General features: G+C 37.4%; 1 long non-coding RNA gene across 2 annotated transcripts; it reads right to left on the bottom strand.

Annotated features, from left to right (window-relative positions):
* Nucleotides 1-1,222: 1,222 nt before the first annotated feature.
* On the bottom strand, nt 1,223-9,969 carry LOC138104544 (uncharacterized). 2 transcript variants are annotated; one of them, XR_011148111.1, is made up of 3 exons: nt 9,882-9,969; nt 2,821-2,890; nt 1,223-2,411 (listed from the first exon to the last, which is right to left on the bottom strand). It is a non-coding gene; the product is annotated as an uncharacterized lncRNA (long non-coding RNA). The 2 variants fall into 2 exon arrangements; XR_011148112.1 differs by having other exon boundaries at nt 1,223-2,408.
* Nucleotides 9,970-10,380: the final 411 nt, after the last annotated feature.

The raw sequence follows: 10,380 nt of genomic DNA, 5'->3' as shown, positions 1-10,380 counted from the left end.
AGTCATCTGAAGGAATGTGATGGATGGACAATGACTTGAACTATTTAAAACTGCACTTCTGAAGGATTTACTTTTAAATAATAGTGTAAAAGAATCAGTTTCTTTTTACTTATTTTCAGGCAGCTGTCTTAGGAGTGTGGTCTTGTTGAGATCTTTGTCCAGACCTGAGCCTTAAAACAGCTCACCAAAGATCTGTACTAAGCCTCCAGGCATTTCTCTCTTTTATGTAGTGAAGAAACCCAGAGCTACTCACACTGCACTGGCTGCTAAGCACCGAAATCTGGCTGCACTGAATTTAGCCTTAGGAATCTTAAGAAGTCATTTTCACCTCAGCTATAAATCCAGTCTTTGGATTGAGTCAATTAAGGATTTGATGTTCAGCACGTCCAAATGAAGGACTGAGCAGTGTGGCTTGCCAGTAATAACCCAATATATTGCAAGATAATAAAGTATCTTGTGAATACCAGAAAGCTCAATTATATTAAAAGCCTTCAGCTTAAGCAAGGCTATTTCCTTGATTTCTGTCTCTATTTAATTTTCAGGCTGTGACAGTAACTACTTCATCATGTGCTGGTTGATTTCCTAAGAGCATTAAAGTACACAGTAAGTCAGACATAGCCATTTCGAAGATGCAAACAGGGAGGCAGAGTCACCCTATGCCAAGTTGTCCTGGAAATGTACATAAAATACAGTTTAATCATCATCATGATATAAGTAGAAGGATTTATGAATATAGCTAGGTTTTATTAACCATTGGTCTCCTAATTCTGAAATCTAATAGCTACTCTAGAAATGTACACAGAGATTTTAATAATTTTCCTGTTAATAAGTGAGAGAATTTCAACTTATTAAAGTGCATTATTGCATTCCTTTTAGCTAATTCATTTTAGTGCAGCTGTATGTAGTTACAACAGGAAAAAAATAAAAAAAGAAAAAAAAAGTGCCCTCAAAAGATAGAAAAGAAAGTTTCAAAATTTGACATTTCTTTCAAGCGTTAGTCCCATGCAAACTTGGACTCACGTATTAGGAACTCACTAAATTTCAAAAGATATTTGTGTGACCAATCACCCAGTGAGATGTCAAAATCAACTGTATAAGTGTACAAAAATAATATAATCTTTTATTATCTGTTGAATGCCTTCAAAATCAATACCTGACTTCTCAAGGAATCAATGCTTAAAGTAAAAGCATCTTCCTGTGTATTTCTCATACATTTCTCTTGCTTCTTGTTCCCCTGAAATGGGGGGAACTGAAATGAATTAAAGCATCCATGTCCCTTCTGTGTACTCAGTGACAGTCTTATATGCTCCTTTTCTCACAGCTGAGCCTGACTCCTCATTTTGCTTCTGATCATTCCACTCCCAGGTCACCGAGTTTTGATTCTCCCCAAAACACAAAAGACGATGGGTGTAGTGGGGTACCACACAGGTGGATTTATAAATGAAATTTTAAGTACCCGAGGTGCAAGAAGTCATTCCAGTGCAATGTTTGAAGAGGTTTCTACCTTATATTTACATTCGTTTTTCTAATTCTTATACAATCACCTACAACAGTGAGCTGGATGGACAATACAAAGCTGTTAGGCATCATCAGCACAAACTCTGTTAAAACTTAGAAGTTTGTTATAATAGTGGGCTGTGGTGCCTAAAATAACCACAACATCTTAGAGCAGACCATGAAGCACATTTCCCATCAGAAAAGAGCCTTTAGCCTCACAAATCACCACAAAAGCCACATAAAGCAATTCCATTCAGAGTTAACGTCAATGCTATCATAAAAAGCCAGCTTTCCTATCCACAGACAGAAGTCCTCTCACTCACAGACAGTAAGAGGGCAAGAACCAGCCTAGCACAACCTCAAGGATTTGGAGAGACAAAAGCAGGTTGCTGCTGCCTTCACTGGCTCTGAAACCTAAACATGGTTGTTGTGCACATTCAGGACATGGCAAGCAAAGAGAAGGGCTGAAGCAGTTAATTACAGAAAGCATCTCATGCCTTCCCACAGTTCCTAAACCACAACAACAAGTTCTCCCCAAATTTGACAAAAAGTTAGCGAAGGCTAAATTTACTACAGCATAAGGAACCTTAACACTAGGGCTCTAGAAAGATGGATCTTTATAATGCCAGTAAAAACACTGACCTTTCAGAAGAAATCTGCTTTACACACACCACAGTGAGAGCAACATGACTGAAACAACTGTCTCAGACATTGCAAATGTTTACTTTTACATGTATGAAACTCAGGTTCCAGTGATTTGCTCTGCTTCTTGAAGATAGTTTGCAGCATGCTGTGCTCTGATCAGAACCTCTGTTAATATTAGTAACTAGTTATTAGCAAACTGTGGCACCATGACAGGCATTTTGGCTGTCTTGGAATAGTCTTTATCCAAGTCCAAGAAGTCCAATGTTCTGCTGGTAAAATAAAAGGGAAAGAAAACAACAATAAAAAAAGTAAAAAGAAATTAGCACTTCAAGATGTAATATAATGGGCAGAAGATTTCAGAAAATAAATAAAACAGCTATTTTTATGCATTTTAACAGGGAAAAACACTTCAGTTTTGTTGCTGGCAATTTTATTTTCCATTTGGTTTTGAATACATGTAAATAAGGCCATGGCTCAGAACAAAGAGATTGGGTAGAGCTGAGAAAACAGGGCAATGTGTAAGCTCCTCTTTGATGTCGAGAGGTTCACTCAACAGGCAGTTCAGTTTGTCCAGAATCCAACTTTAACAGCAGCTTGATCAAATTCACATGTAGTGAACCTGTCCCCTGGGTGTATTACTGACTGCTGAGGGATTGATCAGGAAAGCAAACTTCTTACCTGTTTTGTCACAAACATTCTCCTGTGCATCTGCTCCACTGTTTCTTAACACCAGTGTGTGTAACTGCCCCTAGTACATCAGAAAGAAGTGTAGTTAAACCAGTGTTCTTTACATTTTTTACTAGGCTTCTGCTTTCAAAAACAGATTGGAAATTTGCCAATCAGATGCAAAGCAAGCTTAGAGAAACCAAATAATACCTATGGCTGTAGTAGAATGATCTAAATATTTTCCATGGTTCACAATCTACAGCTGTTGGCAAATAGTGAATATCACATATAAATACCCTTTATAAGAGATGTATCTTTATTTAAAACTTCATTCTTATATAAATAAAGTATTTCAGGAAAGTAACGTCAAATTGTTAACAGTGATATGAAGCAGTCTCCATGTGTCATTTATTCCTATTTCCATGCAAAAATGTTGAAAGAGCTAAAACATTCTTGGCTTCTAAAGAAGAAACCATATTGGATCTTTCAGCTATTTCCTTTGGGAGGACATTAAAGTCAACCCTGAGACATCAACAGGACATCTAAGGAAAAGGAATGGTAAGAGAGAAATCACAAAAAGAAATTATGATAGTTGTGAGGGTCTTGAAAGTTAGATAAACATTTCATGATTTAGCTGGCTTAGAGACATTAGCCTTGCTGTTGCCTGTAACAGTATTACACTGCAGTCACCCTCTGTACAAATGATATCAGGCTATCTATTTTACTCTCTCCCAATTAAAAAGTTCATGTTTCTTTTCCACCAAGACTTGCTGATAATAAGAAAAAGGAAATATTGAAAACAGCTTTTGAAGGTAACTTCAAAGTTTTCTTTTTGGCTGATAATATAAGATTTTTATCCCACCAGTTCACCCAACCCCACCTTCTTGTCAGCTCTTAAACATATTTTTCAACTATTCCTCTATTCAGTGTTCATTACATTTTCTCCATTTCCTCTGCTAGAACTCCTCTTGCCTATTAACCAGAGACTCTTCTTCCATTTTATATCTTTTCCAAAACTATCTGCTTTTCTGTCAATTAGTCCTAACCACGGTCATGGTCCTTCTAATCATCAGATGGCTCATGTTAGAAAACAGAAACACCCTATTTCCATGAACTGGAGATTACCCAGGGAAAATGCAACACTAAATAAAGCAAAAATTATGTATTTTTCGTTACATCTTTCAACTGTGAAAGAATGTCCAGCTTTTTTCATGCTTGGCTCAGCAACAGGAAACCAGTAGGTAACTAACTATTATTCTTATACTGGGCAGATAAGTTCAAAAAGTGTGGGGTTTTTAAAAAGGTTGTTTTAAACAATCTTTCATTGCTGTGGCAAATTGACTCTATTGTTCAACAGAACAAGCATTAAGTGGATTGCTTTGCTCATGGAAAAGGAAAGGTTGTGCAGAAGCGGGTGGAGTTGGGTCAGAAACCGGATGAGAGGGGAAGCAGTTTCCAGCAGAGGGAGAGGCAGGTCATAACAGACTTGGGAGGGCCAAACATCAGCAACAGCTGGCATATAAAGCCTCCTGAACCCAGTGGTAACTTTTTGGGACACTTGCATAATCAATGTAGGCAGAGAAGGCATAAGTGGTTTCCAGAAGTCTAACTAAGCATTTTAGCTAAGCCAGAGGATGAGATTTAGGTCAGAATACCTCTGGGGAAAATGCAGCAGGTTAGAAAGATCACTCTTGTTTTGAATGCTCTCTGGAGGAAAAGGCCTTTATTTTCCAGAATATTTTGAAGGACAAATTCTCTAACACCTTGGACAAGAACCACAGTGATCCAGGAGCATCAGTCTGACTGGCCCCAAACCATACCTCAGATATCTTTTGATTTTTTTTGGGCTAGTGGAAATCTAATAACTTTCAGACATCCAAACCAACCATCTGCACAGGATGATCATCAGCCGTGTATTCCATGCCAGCTGGCCAAGCATAGCCTACACACCTCAGTCTATCTGTACTTTTCCTTTCTCTTGAGCAACATTTGTCATGTAATATGAGGAAACCAGCTTGGTTTTTAAGGCTAGATCCAACCTCATCAAAGTAAACACAAGACTTTCCAATGACCTCAGTGGAATTTGGATAAGGCCCTCCACCTTCTTCTGTCTTTGAAATATAGATGAAGATTTTTAAAAGTCCTCTGTGGCTCTGCATATCTTTTCAGCATCTAAGCCTAGTACCTCTGTTTACACAGAGCTGGGCGGCTTGCTGCTTCTCTTTCCATCTTCTTTTTTTTTTGTTGTTGTTTTACTAATATATTAAATCCTTTAAACAGAGGCTTAGCATACTTAATTTGTTTCCCTTTACTGACCTGAGCTTTTGGAAACCAGATGTTAGTCCTGAACCACACCTCTGTGGAATTTACACCTCATATCAACAGAACAGCACTGCTCCTGTTGCTGGAGAAAACAGCTGAGTGACCAGGTCTGTACCTGCCACAGACAGACTCCACTTTTAGAAAAAATAATAAATAAAAGAAACACTTATCTTTAATGATTTTTTTGAAGTTTTACTGAAAAACTCCTGGAGTATCGAGGCCAGCACCCATGGCAACATAATATTTGCAGGCTCGAATCATAAAGAAGATGTAAATGACTGTGTGACTTCAAAACAAGTGTCTAATTCCTTCAAACAGGGAAGTCACAAGACACATGCTTCAACAGGTATAAATCCAACTAAGGTATGTCACTATGCTTATCCCTAAGTTGATGTATCTGATATGAATCTGAAGGATATAATATTAGCTGCCCTTTTCTCCCTCTTCCCTCCCTAAATCACTTGAGATAAAATATTTTAAAATATATTTATTTCTGTTTTAAACATATGTAAGTGAAACGAATAATTTTGGAACATGTCTTCATTCTGACAGCTGTTTCATGCTGACCCCATTTCAGGTTCACATCCTTTCTCCCTCTGCCCAGCTACACCTCTCTGATCCCTATGTACACACTTTGATTCCCGCTGGAATTCTGACCTGATACAATATCTGACCACCGTCCTGCTACCAAAGATGTCTGAACAAGTGACAGACCTAATAGAACACGTCTTCAGACTGCTTGGGGGAAGTGGAACTGCACACAGCTCTTCACAATGTTTCTATTTCTCAGCCATCTGTCACCTGTCGTTCCTCAGCTGATCACTCCCTTCTTTGGTGAGCAGCTCTTTAGGCACCCTCAGCTTTGTTTAAGGGAAGGATGCAACAACAGTCCTCTTTCTACAGCAAGGATCAATATGAGATTCATTCCACAAAACATTCTCTCCAGCATTTCTGCTGAGGCATGTCCTTGTTTCACTCATCTAGTCTGGGGGAATGCATAGAAACAGAATTTTCTGAACTATATTAAATAGTACAGGCTTCACCATTTCTCTCTACACAATAATGTCTTTTGGTTTCATTTGGAATCACAAATATGCTAAAGGACAGATATGTCCCAAACTGAAGTCACCAACCAGTGCACCCTGATATGGACACTTAAAAGATTACTTGGGTGCAGTGCCCAGTCATGAACACACCCTTAGCCCTCAGTAAATGCGAGGTAGTTGCACATGGTTTGTCTGTACATCAAAACACATATTCTTCAATATTGCATTAAAAATATTTTCTTAATCTATTTAAAATTTTTTAGGACAAGAGTGTCTTGTCTATTTATTTCAATTAAATATGTTAATATCCATTATTATGTTTATATCATAATAAACATAATAGATTTCTGATCTTTATTTATAAGACTAACTGCAGAACAGTGGAATTACTAGAGTCCCTATTGTATAAAATAAATCTCTTGTAATCTAATAGATTAGAAAAAGATTAAGACATGCTTCAAAATATCAGTTAACCAAATGTTAAATCAATGGATTTTCAACCAAAGCTTTTTTTCCCATGCATCATCACATTATCTGGTCCCTTAACTGAAAAAAAAATTTAAAAAGGTCCTAAGCACTAATTGGATCATGAGCTCCAGACCACAGAGTGAATCTTGGGCTTCAGAACGGGCTACCCTTCAGTGCTTGAACTTTGTTAGCAGCTGACTCTGCAGAATTTTCAAAAGGATTTCATTTTTCTTCCACATTCCTCAAAAATATCTGTTTCTTGAAGATCATCAGTTCATGAATGAAAGGGAAAACAAAGGAATCAACTGTTAACAAAGGAAATATTTTTGTGGTTTTAAATGCTATTACTAAGGTATTTTATAATCTTCCACCACTGTAGGGAGAATGAATCTTTCTTATCTATTCTGTCAAGACATTCTTCATGGAAGAATGTGGATATATAATTGGTAGAGAAAACAAAAAATAAAAGCCTAATACTCCTCTGGTTTTCCTGAGGACTGATCCAAAGCTATTACAATTTTTGTGTCAAAATCCCTTTTGTGTGCAAAATTATGGACTGTGTTATATCAAAGACATGTTCACTGCTTGCCAAAAGTAATAAAAGTCTAGTATTGTTTAAAACACAGAAATAAAGCAGAAGCTTAGAAGTGAAATAATTGACACTTTTGGTTAGGAGGTTCAGAACTGAGGCACTTCTAACCTTTGTAGGAGCTGTAGTACTTAGCATCTTGATTTATTAATCACTTATTCCCTAAAACTCATCCCCAAGAAAGAATTTTCAAGTAGTTTTGAGGTGAAGGATCAAATTTAATCTTTGAGCGTATGGAAATAACTCCAAGTTTTACTATATATTACCCAGCAAAATAACCTAAGTGATCTCAGCCTGTTCTGAAAATGGGACTTGGGTACCCATATTTCACAGACATTAAATATTATTCAGGAGCCAAAGGCCTGAAGATATTTTAGAAGTTGTCTACTTGTGCATTGACTTATACTTTATTCCAGGCTCTGATTCTTTCTGAAGTTGTGGGTACAGGAATTTACAGTAAATTATACTCTTGCTATGTAAATTCTGCTAAATGCAAAACAAACTCCTCTACATAAAGATCAGATTTATACTGTCAGGTTATTCACTGTCAACCTAAACAAAGGTTTCTCTGAACTATTTACTATTTTCCCCCCAGCTGGAGCAGTTGCTGTAACAGAACATGTTACATTCTTTTGATCAATGGACTGGGCAGACCAACTGTGAAGAGCGGAGAGGAAAATGAGCTCATATGTGTAAGATGTATTTCTGAATAAATATTTCCAGTTACATAAAGGCAAAGGTCTTCATCCATGCGAAAAGGACATCAGTAGTGGTACCTTCCTTAAGTCTCTCTGTGTAGCTTTAACAAGGAAAAACAGTCTGTGAGAGCAGGATATCATTATTATGGAAGCACTACTAACAGCACATCCATGTTATAGATATACAGGGAAAATTACTGCACAGAAAAACAAATAATAGAAATAGGAAAAAAAGATTCTAATAACTGGGCTCAGATGGAATTCTTTATGCTAGAAATTATACAGTATATGGTCTAATAGATGTATTTCTTGGCTAAATTGCAGCTATAAACAGAAAATATGAATTCATTCTGCTGTTTGACCTTTGCACTTGAATTTAGTAACATTCCATAGGAAATTCTTGCTTACAAATCAACACAAGATCAAAATCACATTTCTCATTTCTCTCAATGTTAGAATCTTAACATGCAACTCCAAACTTTTTTTTCCAGATATGTAGATTATATTCAGTAGGAAAAGAAATTCTGTGCTGGAAGTGCAGGTCTTGGGTGTGTCTGGTAGTTTATCTGTTTTGAAGGGCTTTTCAAGGGCTGTGTCTGATTGATGGGACTCTGCCCACAATGAACCTAACATGAGGCAGATCTTCCTCCCAGCACATATTCTCCTCTTTCAACATGTGCTTGCTCTGGGACAGTTGTTTGGCATAAGTCAGCTGAAATGAAAGAATAACTTGTAAAATTTTTGAAGCCTCAGCTTAATGCCTTTTGGTAACAATAACATTTGAAGATGACAAAACCAGTTGGAACAAGGTGGAACATCAAGCATTTTATAACTGCAATTTGAACCTCACTGTCAGTCACATGGATGTTGGTCATGTAGCCTTCATACCTTGATGGGGTAAATTCCAGAGTAAACTCATGAATGTGGTGTGACTGGGAGCAGTAGTTCTTCATTAAACACATTTCATTAAAACAATGCATTCAGCAGTGGTATATTTAAGCATTCATTCATATTTGCACAAAAAGACAAACTTCACAGGCTGTCCAAGAAAATCTCTCTTACAGACAGTAATCAGGGAGAAATAGAATTGAAAAGACATAACTTTATATCTATATATATATACATAGATATAGATATGCAGCAAAAAGAAACAAATAGAGAGTAGTTTAAACTAAAGAAAAGCAAACCTGAAGATTTAGAAGAAGCACGGTCTCAAAATATTTGTCAGTCCAACTCAGTCAAGATCACAGTCATTTTTTGTGTATGTCTTGACTTCCAGATCTCTTTTAGAGATCCCAAATCTTTGGATCACTTTCATTTTGGCTTCTGTTGTCAAGTGTGGAGACTTGAGGGTAGAATCAGACACAGCACTTAGAGACACACCACAATAATTTACTAGCTAGTGTATACAGGCATAGGCTAGAACAATGTTGTGTGGAAAAGCTATGGCTTGGCTTGGGATAGGTGATGATATGTGGCAGAATATAACATAAAATATATTCACACACAGCAGTACGGTCACCTGAGGAGTGTCTGCTGGTCATATTGGCACCAAGGAAGTGCAGAAGTGTTAAGTTCTGCTGTTCTTTGAAATAAACTGATCCTCAGTATTGCTGATCATCGTCTGAATCTATCTCTTTTCCTCAGATCTTACACCTTTTTCTGCTGATGTTTTTCTTCTGAATAATTGATTAATAACTCATTATTAACATAGCAATCCCACTTCTTTGTTTCCATCTCCTCATTATGCAGAATTTATTGCACTATATGCTCTCTCACAGACAACACTTGCTGCTCAGTGCTTGCTACACCTGGATCACAAGCTGAACCTCCTGAATCTAGAGCCAGGTCACACCATTGGTTGTGCAAGTCCAGTGCACATGCAAGTGGAAAACTTCAATCTGCAGTTGACCAGGACATTGTATTCCCTCTAAAACAGCTATTTGTTACCTGATAACTCGATTTCTGCAATTCATATTTATAGATGAAATCACATTCCAGCCATGTGCTCCATGCTCTGCGTTGAAGCCTTACTGATCTCTCTGAGCAGAGTTTCTGTTCTTTATCAGCCTTTATCAACTTTATTGTAATTACAGTCAGTCACAGCAATCCGTGCCTGCTGGCACCACTGAGCTACTCATCAGCAGGGAAGGATTCCTGCACTCAGCTGTTCTTGTTTGCAGATGTGTCACACAGCTGTTCAGAGCAGTAACTCAGAATCTGTCAGCTACTAGGACACAAGTTTTTTCTTTAGCCACCAAACTCCACATGCACAGGCGAAAAGCTTTAGGTATTGCAACCTGAAAATGTGTCACAGGGTAAAAAAAAGTACATTCATATAGTAAACCCAACCTGTCTTTCCCTGGAGGACTGGGAACCTTTATCAAAGCATGATGATATTAATCCACTGCTGAGCTCATTATTTTTAAGTTTTCAGTCTAGTTTTAGG

This window comes from Aphelocoma coerulescens, chromosome 1A (assembly GCF_041296385.1).
Source record: "Aphelocoma coerulescens isolate FSJ_1873_10779 chromosome 1A, UR_Acoe_1.0, whole genome shotgun sequence".
NCBI lineage: Eukaryota > Metazoa > Chordata > Aves > Passeriformes > Corvidae > Aphelocoma > Aphelocoma coerulescens.
This window is presented reverse-complemented; position numbering and strand designations above follow the sequence as displayed.